The 10,873-nt window shown below is 44.6% G+C and overlaps 1 protein-coding gene across 17 annotated transcripts in view; it reads right to left on the bottom strand.

Annotated features, from left to right (window-relative positions):
• Positions 1-10,873, bottom strand: part of LOC143272428 (sperm motility kinase-like) — a 76,610-nt gene that overhangs the window by 20,771 nt on the left and 44,966 nt on the right. The gene's annotated exons all lie outside the window — the stretch shown is intronic.

The following is a 10,873-nucleotide window of genomic DNA, read 5'->3' as shown; positions in this document are numbered from 1 at the left end:
CACTTTAATAACTATTTATTTATAAAGCTCATCATATACACACTCAAGAAAGTCAATTCCCTTCTCATTAGACGCAGACTATGGAGAAATGGATGGTGGTCTCTGGTTGACATTGGGAGTCTGTGATGGCTAATCTTGTCACCTTGAGTATATTAGGAATGAACTGAAACCCAGGCAGTGGGGCACACCTGAGAGGGATTTTCCTCTGTTAAATTATTTGAGGTGGAGACTGTCCCAAATTCTGGATCCTATGAATCAGTAGATCCACCCTATATCTGGCTCACACCTTCAGCTGGCAGAAGGAAGCTTGTACTTTTTCTGTCTGCTTGCCCTCACTCTCACTGGCAAGTTCATCTAGTCTGAGCCTTCCTTTGCCAGTGTTAGAACCCACTTCTGGATTCCAGTGTGGACTGAAAACTGGGAACTCTTTAGGAACTTCCTGGAACTCCAGCACCAGATTGGGTCTGCTAAGTCACCCAGTATCTTGGTTATTGTTCTATTGCTGTGAAGAGACTCTATGACCAAGGCAGTTTGCAAAGAAAAGCGTTTAACTGGGGACTTGCTTACAGTTTCAGAGGGTTGGCCCATGACTGTCATGGTAGGCAACATGGCACAGGCAGGCATGGGCTGAGGCAGCAGTTAAGAGCTTACATTCTGATCTGCAGGACAGGGTGTGTGTGTGTGTGTGTGTGTGTGTGAGAGAGAGAGAGAGAGAGAGAGAGAGAGAGAGAGAGAGAGAGAGAGAGAGAGAGAGAGAGAGATTGAGCCTGGCCTGCACTTTTGAAACCTCAAAACACATCCCCAGTGACAAACCTCCTCCAACAATGCCACACCTCCTAATCCTTACTAAACAATATCTTAGAACCAAATACAAAAACTTAAATATATGAGTCCCTGATGGGCACCTGTGCTCTCATCCAGATAATCATTCTTAGTATCCCAGTGAGTTGATGGTTGATATATTGAAAATGAGCAAGAAAAAAAACTTGCTGAGTGGTGGTGCCCCCCCCCCCATTTAATTCTAGCACTTGGGAGGCAGAGGCTGGAGGATCTTCAAGTTCAAGGACAGCCAGGGCTACATAGAGAGAACCTGTTGAAAAACAAACCAAACAAACAAACAAGTCAACCAGAGTTGTCTATACAGTAAATCATCCTTTCCATAGCTGTGGTCATGGAGCCATATCCAGGCATACAGGTTTCTTCCTGATCTCCAAAAATTCCTGAGTTTTGGTAAGTTATAAAAAAATAGAAATTGATTACTTGTGCTTTTGGAGGTTGGCAAGTCAAGATTAAGGCACAAGCAGATTGTGGGTGGAGTGAGGGCCGCTTTCTCCTTCTACCGTGGTTCTGTGTTGTATTTTCCCACATGGTTGAGAGAGGAATTGAATTCAGTCCTTCAATATATTTTAAAAGACTGCATATTCTAACTCTTCAAAAACTAGCCTCATGTGAATGTAATGTTTCCCCCCTAAGGCCCAAATCTGTCTCAAAAGGTCAATTCCTCTCTCTCTCTCTCTCTCTCTCTCTCTCTCTCTCTCTCTCTCTCTCTCTCTCTCCCCCTCCCTCCCTCCCTCCCTCCCTCCCTCTCTCTCTCGTTTTTTCGAGACAGAGTTTTTCTCTGTGTAGCTTTGCGCCTTTCCTGGATCTCGCTCTGTAGACCAGGCTGGCCTCGAACTCACAAAGATCTGCCTGCCTCTGCCTCCCAAGTGCTAGGATTAAAGGTGTGCGCCACCATTCCCTGGCCAATTCCTGTGTCTTAATGCTAACCCCAAGCATAAGGAGCCTTTCTAGTCACTGCAAGGATGTTCCTTATCTTGAAAACCCAGCCATGAAACAACTGAGGGAATTCTTGGTCATGGAGGAACTTCTGGAATCTGGATTTCCCATCTTAGCATGGTAGCTAAATTCCTATGTAAGGCCTTGAAGGAACCTGAGGATGAACCATTAGCTGGATCCCCAGAGACTGACACAGGCCATAAACCTCCTAAAACAAGCATATCCCTGCACTCTAGTGTTGCCAACCTGACTCTACTAACCCTTTCTCCACATGTGCAGGAGTGATGGGGGCTAGCACTGGGAGTTATTATTAATTTAAAATATTATTTTAAATACTTTTATTTTATGTTTGCGAGTTGTCAGGTCCAAGGAAACTCCATTTCCCCAAATTCCAGAAGAGACAAATGGCTATCTGTAGTGCCTATTAGTATACCCAAGTGCATGCTGGCCTTCAGGGTCCCCTAGTATCATGAGTACCTATTACACATTTCAAAGTCCATGCATCCTCCTAGCCTTTTTCACCTTCTCAAATTCTCTATACTCTTTCCAGCTCACAGGCTTCCTTTCCCTTGAAAGGACCAAGCAGATGCCATAATAGGCTTCTCAGTCTCCTCTTGGAGATCGGTCCTCAATTTCAGTTTCCTGAGACCTAAGCAAGCAGTTTCTGGGAGGGCTCCATTTCTGCATGTACTCTGACTGCTCAAGGTTCAGTCAGTTGTTTACTGTCTGGGACCCCTCACCAACTTAGAGCTATGTGCACGAGTCAACGACAGAGCCTGGGCCACTGAGTCAGCCCCCACAGTTAGCCTCCATGGCAACTCAAGGACAAAGGCTGGGACTTTCCAGGCCTGCCCAAAAATGATAACTATAACCCTCAACTAGTAAATTCAAAGACTACACACCCTCACCCAATCATATGATGCAAAGCCTTGTACCAATCCTGCTTACAGTTTTTCCCTTTAAAAACCCCTCACTCTGAGAACTCAGGGCCGTCCTCCTGCACCTGCTGCATCAGAGTGTTGGACACAGATCAAGCCCAGGCTTGTTATCAATAAACCCCTGTGTGTTTTGCATCGGATATTGGCTCTGTGGTGGTCTTACTTGGGGGTCTTGTGATGCAGGCACAACATTTGGGGGCTTGTCCAGGATCCCCCACGACGCCCAGACCCCGATCTGTAGGGTTCCTAACAGGCGGGTAAGTTCCTGCGTCTGTCTGGTCTCGTCTCTGTGTGACTCTGTATTTTCACTTTCTAAGGTGCGCTAGACCTGTGGTGTGGTCCAGTCATGGTCAGTGCCTATGGCATGCAGCCAGAGGATGTGCTGGAGGGCCAGGATCATAGGGTCCTTGAAGATGTTCCGGACCCTGGAGACAGGGATATGGAAGCTCCTGAGGTCTGTTTAATTGATGGGGATGTGGAAGCCCCCGTCTGGACAATTTTTAGTGTGAGCCTGGAGGGTCACTCCCCCCAGAGCACATCAGGCTGTCATTGTTCTGGAGCTTTGTTGGTTGTCTTGTTGGGGCAAAGTTTTTTCATGTACCCTTGGATAAATGATTTTTTGGTTTGAGGAATTAGCTTAAGATGTAAAAATTTGAAATCTTAAGTGTGTCATGAGTGTTTGAGTATGATATTTTGGATCTGAGGAATTAGTTTGAGGTATAAAAATATGGAACTTTAAAGTTTAAGTAAGTTGTGAGGTTTGAGTATAAGTCAAGTTTATGTGGGGGTTTATATCTAAGATGTAAAGGTTTTAGGAATGGGAATATAAAATGAAAGTTTTGGGAAGAAGGAAAGTAACTTAAGATGTGTGAAATGCAAGTTATTGGGATATGTAAAAGCAAGTTATGAAGGTCTGAGAATGAAAAGGCTTAAATAATGATAAAAGAAAATGATTTGAGATATATAAAAGAATGAAACATGTTTCAGATTTCTTTCTCTTGCTATTCTGCTGTTACGTTGAGACTCCAAAGGTTCATAGTTTTAAAAATGTCTGTCTACTCTGTAAGTATGGATGCAAATGTGACCATATGTATGTTTGGTTTTGAATGTCTGAGTTTGCATGTCCTCTGTGTTAAGGAATACAAGTTAATACTAGTCATCTGGCTATCCAGATACTAGTTTAAAGCATAAACTGTTAACTCTTATTTAATTATAATCTATTTAAAGAAGAAATAAAACAGAACCTGAGAGGTCCATTTGACTAATATATCTACAGGATAACAAATTGGCCTGGTTATTGTTACCAAACTTAGAGAGATTTTCAAGATTAGGCCTAGATTTGTTTGGCTCAGATATATTTAATAGATAATGGTCCTCAAACCCATCAAAGATCTGATGACTATGGCATTTAAATTATTTGATAAAAAGCTTACTATAACAAACCGAGACTCCCAGCTCCTAGCAATGACTCCCAAGGTCTCCAAAGAAGATACGGAACAACAACATGAGGATGCCACCTGAATTGCTGACACCACCGACCACTGGGCAAGATGCCCAGACTCAACACCTGCTGCCAGGGATCAGGGCCAGAATGGACGTTATAGGCCCGGCAGCCAGGACCGATGTTGTCCTGACACCTGTCCTGCCAACGCTATGAAGACTGCAGGAGCCTGGGGTGATGGTGGTCTGGGCAATGGAAAGTCTCTGCCAGTTTTTAATAGACTTGGAGGTCTGCACTCAGGTAAAATGTATCCTTCTCAGATCTCTGATGGCATTGATGACTGGGCTCCCTGTAGCTTTGTCAACTTAGCAACATCAGACAACCAGAGTCTTCCACAAGGTGGCAGCCACCTTATTCATTGATCAAGGCATTATCAAAGCTACTAGGTCTCTTTAAAAAAGAGAGAGAGAGAAACAAGTTCCAAATAAGTTCATCAATCTTTTTTTTTTTTTTTTTTTTTTGGTTTTTCGAGACAGGGTTTCTCTGTGTAGCTTTGCGCCTTTCCTGGAACTCGATTTGGAGACCAGGCTGGCCTTGAACTCACAGAGATCCGCCTGCCTCTGTCTCCCGAGTGCTGGGATTAAAGGTGTGCGCCACTACTGCCTGGCTAAGTTCATCAATTTTAACTTCTGTTCCTAGTTTACATCTGTCTCAACAGGTTTCCACTTGGCTGACAGACACATCCAAGCATCATTTGCTGACGAGCCCTGAACTTGCTGAAAGCTGATGTGGACCAATCCAGCTGATATAAATGCTATCTCTTAGACAGATGTTTCTATGTTCCCTCCTCATCTTTGACTAACATTCTGGCTTTCTAGGTGTTGGTTAAGCGGTAGCGCTTGTGGCTGGCCACCGCCTGCGGCAACCATGTCAACAGAAGAGAGCACTGGATGCTGTGGTGGTAGAAGAATCACGAGCCATGTTTGCCTTTCTAGAGCTTTATTGGGGGGGGAGAGGGAGAGAGGGAGAGAGGGAGAGAGGGGAGAGAGAGAGAGAGAGAGAGAGAGAGAGAGAGAGAGAGAGAGAGAAAGGGAGGGAGGGAGGGAGAGAGAGAGGGAGAGGGAGAGAGGGAGGGAGGGAGAGGAGAGAGAGAGAGAGAAAGAGAGAGGGAGGGAGGGAGAGAGAGAGAGGGAGGGAGGGAGGGGGAGAGAGAGAGGGAGGGAGGGACGGAGGGAGGGAGGGAGGGAGGGAGGGAGGGAGGGAGACAGAGACCGCACAGAGGACAGAGGGAATAGGGGGGGAGTATGGAAAGAGGCCCGTGAGAGGGCATGTCTGCTTTTTAGGCTGGGAAGACGTCGCAGGCTGCTGACATAATAAGGACATAATCCTTACACCAGGTCCCTGAGAACAATGTCTCAAGGTCAGCAGGAAAGTGATTACAGAAGAGAAAATGTCACCCTTCCCCCCAGAATGTTAGATCAAAAGGAAACCTCTTGTCATAGGGAACCTGAAATAAAATAATAATTGGTCCTCATTCTTACTTCCAAGTTCCTTCAGGATAAAGAACTCTGTCAGCCATAAATCCAGTTACACTAAACTTGATAGAAGACAAAGTAGGAAGTACTCTTGAACGCATTTGGCACAGGAGACCATTTCCTAAATAAAACACCAACAGCACAGACCCTGAGCACAACAATTAATAAATGGGACCTCTTGAAACTGAGAAGCTTTTGTAGGGCAAAAGACACAGTCAATAAGACAAAAAGACAGCCTACAGAATGGGAAAAGATCTTCACCAACCCCACATCTGACAGAGGACTGATCTCCAAAGTATATAAAGAACTCAAGAAACTAGACATCAAAATACTGAACAATCCAATTTAAAAATGGGCTAAAGAGCTAAATAGAGAATTCTCAAAAGAAGAATCTCAAATGGCTGAAAGACATTTAAAGAAATGCTCAACATCCTTAATCATCAGAGAAATGCAAATCAAAACGACTCTGAGATACCACCTTACACCTGTCAGAATGGCTATGATCAAAAACACTAATGACAGGGCTGGAGAGATGGCTCAGAGGTTAAGAGCACTGACTGCTCTTCCCGAGGTCCTGAGTTCAATTCCCAGCAACCACATGGTGGCTCACAACCATCTGTAATGAGATCTGGTGCCCTCTGCTGGTGTGCAGGCAGAACACTGTATACATAATAAATAAATAAAATCTAAAAAAGAAAAATGTTTAAAAAAAACCACTAATGACAGTCTATGTTGGAGAGGATGTGGAGCAAGGGGAACACTCCTCCACTGTTGGTGGGAATGCAAACTTATACAACCACTGTGGAAATCAGTATGGTGGTTTCTCAGAAAATTGAAAATCAATCTACCTCAAGACCCAGCCATACCACTCTTGGGCATATACCCAAGGAATGCTCAATCATACCACAAAGATACATGCTCAACTATGTTCATAGCAGCACTATTTGTAATAGCCAGAACCTAGAAACAACCTAGATGCCTGTCAACTGAAGAATGGATAAAGAAAATGTGGTACATATACACAATGGGGTACTACTCAGCAGAGAAAAACAATGACAGCATGAAATTTGCAGGCAAATGGATGGAAGTAGAAAATATCATCCTGAGTGAGGTAACCCAAACCTAGAAGGACAAACATGGTATGTACTCACTCATAAGTGGATACTAGATATAAAGCAAAGAACAATCAGACTGCAACCCACAGAACCAGGGAGGCTATATAGCAAGGGGGACCCTAGAATGACTGTGGCTTATAATAAGTTTTGGGTTTACTCAATTACTGGGCAAGCCTCAATAAAACGTTTCACTGTTAGGATAAGAATTTGTACTGTATCAAGCTGATAATAGAAATTTAAATAAATAAATAAACAAACAAATAAATAAATAAAATGAGAGAGAGGAAAAAAAGATAAAAGAGAGGCCAGGCCTGTCCAGCACATGCCTAAGGGGGAAAATGGCAATAGATACAGGTGTCACTACCCTAGAAAAACCTGTTAGCTAAGGGTAGGTTCCAATACCCTTGCATCCCTGGACAGGTAGGACTCACTGGTACTTGTGAAGGGGGGAATGTGAAGGGGCCCAAAATAGCTTGACCACACAGCAGCCATGATAGGCTTAGGAGCCTAGACACAGCTTCTGTGACAGGCTTACTGGCAGGCAACACACAGATCCAAGAAAAGCCTTAAGCAGATACCACCCAGGGATCCACCCAGGGGTGAGGAAGTACCTGACATCCCAAACATTCCAACCATTAGATAAGGTAGCCAGATGTCCTTGAGTCTAGCACACACCTATTTTTTTGTTTTACAGATACCCCTAGACAACTGTCAGCCAATCCTGGACCCTGGAAATCCCCTCACCCCAAGCTCTGCTATGATAAAAACTCTGCCCCACCTGAGCTCAGGGCTCTCTGCTCTCACCGCTATGTTTGACAGACAGAGGGACCAAGCTCCGGAGCTTGAAATAAAGGCTCTTTGCTTTTACATGCAGAAAAACAAAAACAAAAACAAAACAAAAAACTCTGTCAGCCATCACAGGGCTTTTGGCCCTTCTGCTTCTGCTAATCACTGTTAGCTCTTATGTCACTGATGCCTTAACTGAATGATGATTCCTGTCGGGTACCACTAAACTGACAATGCTAGAATCCCAGTATCAGCCCTTGAACCAAACCCATGACACACTTTCAGATGGCAACAACTGACTAAGGGAAGGCTCACTTTGATGATGATAATGGGAAATCACTTACATCCTGGTCCAATTAGTCCCCAAAATAATCTACTGCCCTGATGATAAAGTTTTTTTTTACCAAAAAAGAAACATCTCCAAGATTGGGGGATGAGAGGACAAAGCAGATGCCATAACAAGCTGCTCAGTCTTCTCACAGAGATCAGGCCTCAGTTTCAGTTTCCTGAGACTTGAGCAAGCAGTTTCTGGGAGGGCCATGAACAAAAGACATAGTCCTTGCAGTAGCTCCCTTTCTGCATGTACTCTGAGTGCTCAAGGTTCAGCCAGTTGTTTACTGTCTGGGACCCCTCACCAGCTTAGAGCTATGTGCATGGGTCAATGTGAATGTGCGAGGCCAGCCAGCCCCCATGGCAGCTCAAGGTCAAAGCCTGGGACTTGTTCAGGCCTGCCCCCAAAATGATAACTGTAACCCCCAACCAGTAAATTCAAAGGTTACACACCCTCACCCAATCACATGATGCCAAGGCTTGTAACACCCTGCTTGGGGTTTTTCCCTTTAAGTAACCCCTCACCCTGAGAGCTCAGGGCCATCCTCCTTCACCTGGCTAGCCAGTGTGTTGGATGCGGACCAAGCCAGAGTTTGCATGTTATCAATAAGGCCCTGTGTGTTTTGCACTGGATATCGGCTCTGTGGTGGTCTTGCTCGGGGGTCTCGAATGCAGGCACAACACCCTCAGCTACTCATTCTCTGTATAACCCTGGTATTTTGCCCCACTCTGTCTCCCTCTTCCTCCTCTCTCTGCTTTCTTACACTCTCCCACTATGGTTTTTCTTTTCTCTCTCTTCTCCTGCTTCTGGACAGGTCCCATCTGCTGGCCATGTTCAATCTACTCCTTTCTCCTTCTGCCCTGGACTCTTCCCGATGCCTCTGGCTGTTCTCTCTCTCTCTCTCTCTCTCTCTCTCTCTCTCTCTCTCTCTCTCTCTCTCTCTCTCTCTCTCACACACACACACACACACACACACACACACACACACACACACACACTAAACACCTTCCCCTTAACTGTACCATGGAGTGATAATGTTGTCAGTTTACATATGAGTGTTTTACCTACATGAATGTATGTATATCATGTGTATGCCTGGTGCCTCTGAAGGCCAGAAGAGGGTGGTAGATTCCCTGGAACTGGAGTTACAGATGATTGTGAACCATCATGTGGATTCTGGGAATTGGGCCTACGTCCTCTGCAAGGACAGCAAGTGTATTTAACTGCTGAGCCATCTCTCCAATTCCATAGCACTGGATATTTCAGCACAAGTTTTGGGGCCTCCCAGCACCCAGCCACTTACTGTTCTTAAATACTAAAGATTCTTTTCAAGCTTAATATCATTAAGATGGATTTCAGATGAAATGTCCTGTATCCAACTTATAAAGGAAGGAATTCAGTTGTTTAGTGATGGTTCAAGATATGATATCAAGTTACAGCTAGAGTTATTTTGTGCCTGATTGTCAGCCGATCTGATTGTACTGCCCTACCTTAGTGCTTCCATGAAGTAGGAGTTTATCTGCTTAGTGAAGTTACAAGGTGGATTGTAAGTATATGACTCTAGTTGCCTTGAGCCAGGGATGGGAGAAGCTGTGGAGGAGCGTGGTTAATCCCCTCTGTCGCTGCAAACATAGCACTTATCCAGGAATTTTCGTGTGGTCAGCATCTGACTGCTCCCGCAATAACCTGTCCTGTTGGGTTTTTATGGAGGCTTTGTTACATTGGTGTGATTTACTCAGTCATGATTTGCTAAATATCAACTTGACCTTAGACCTTTGCCTGCTCCCCTGGGACTGGCTGAAAGTCCTAACTCTGATTTACCTTGAGCAGCCCCATCCTGAAGCTAATGGGGCCCTCAGTCAGTTGATAAGCAGACCAAAAGACACATCTCTGCAGGTTTTAGGACACTGGACAGTGATTAGAACAGAGAAATATTTGACAATATCATAAAGCACTTTGAATCTCCAGCATGAAACAGGGACAGCCTCGTGAAGGTCAGATAACTGGAAAAGTTGACAAGATATCCACAAGGGGCTGGGCCCTCCCCCACCAATCACTAAGAAAATGACCTACAGGCGTGTCTACGGCCCAATCTTAGGGAGGCATTTCTCAGTTGAGGTTTCCTCCTCTCAGGTGACTTTAGCTTGTGTCAACTTCAACACAAAACTAGCTAGCACATCCAGTTTTTGCCATGAGGTCCTTTATAAAGCCCTTAAAGCAGTGAACTGATTGTACCCTATTCCCTGAGACCCTCCTACTATACTGCAGCTCTGGGTGTGTTTTCTGTCTCCTCTCTTCCTATATCTTCCACATTTAAGTGACTACCTATAAAACTATAACAAACTTCTATATAAAACCCATGCTCTGTGGTCTGTGAATTTCATTATTTGAATTCTTGAAACAAGAACCTGAAAGTACTGACTCAGGGTTGTTTGGGTAGCTATTGAGTTTCTGAAATCCAGAGAAAGGCTCCATCATTCTCTAAGATACCCCAATATTGCCATATCAACATTCTCGTAACCCCAGCACTGGAGGTAGAGACCATAGAGTTGGTTGTTAAAATCACCCTTGGCTGGACATCGAGTCTGAGGCCATCAGGGCTACATTTGACCTTGTCTAAAATAAATTGTCAACAGAGGCTAGTGTAGAAGTAACCAACCGTCTTATTAAATAAGAAACACAGAAACAATGTAAAAGAGAAAGCCGAGAAGTCAGAGCTCAGAGATAAAATCTCACCCTTCCTCCTGCTGTCCCAGCTTCGCGAAAAGAGACCTACTTCCTGTCGGTTCGTATTTTTAAAGTATGTTGTTCTGCCGTCTCATTGGTTGTAAACCCAAACACATGACTGCCTCGTCACTGTCTGAATGTACAGCCCCCTAGGTCTTAAAGGCATATGTCTCCAATGCTGGCTGTATCCCTGAACACACAGAGATCTTATGGGATTAAAGGCG

This window comes from Peromyscus maniculatus, chromosome 3 (genome assembly GCF_049852395.1).
Source record: "Peromyscus maniculatus bairdii isolate BWxNUB_F1_BW_parent chromosome 3, HU_Pman_BW_mat_3.1, whole genome shotgun sequence".
NCBI lineage: Eukaryota > Metazoa > Chordata > Mammalia > Rodentia > Cricetidae > Peromyscus > Peromyscus maniculatus.
The sequence above is the reverse complement of the archived record's forward strand: the minus strand, read 5'-3'. Positions and strand labels throughout refer to the sequence as shown.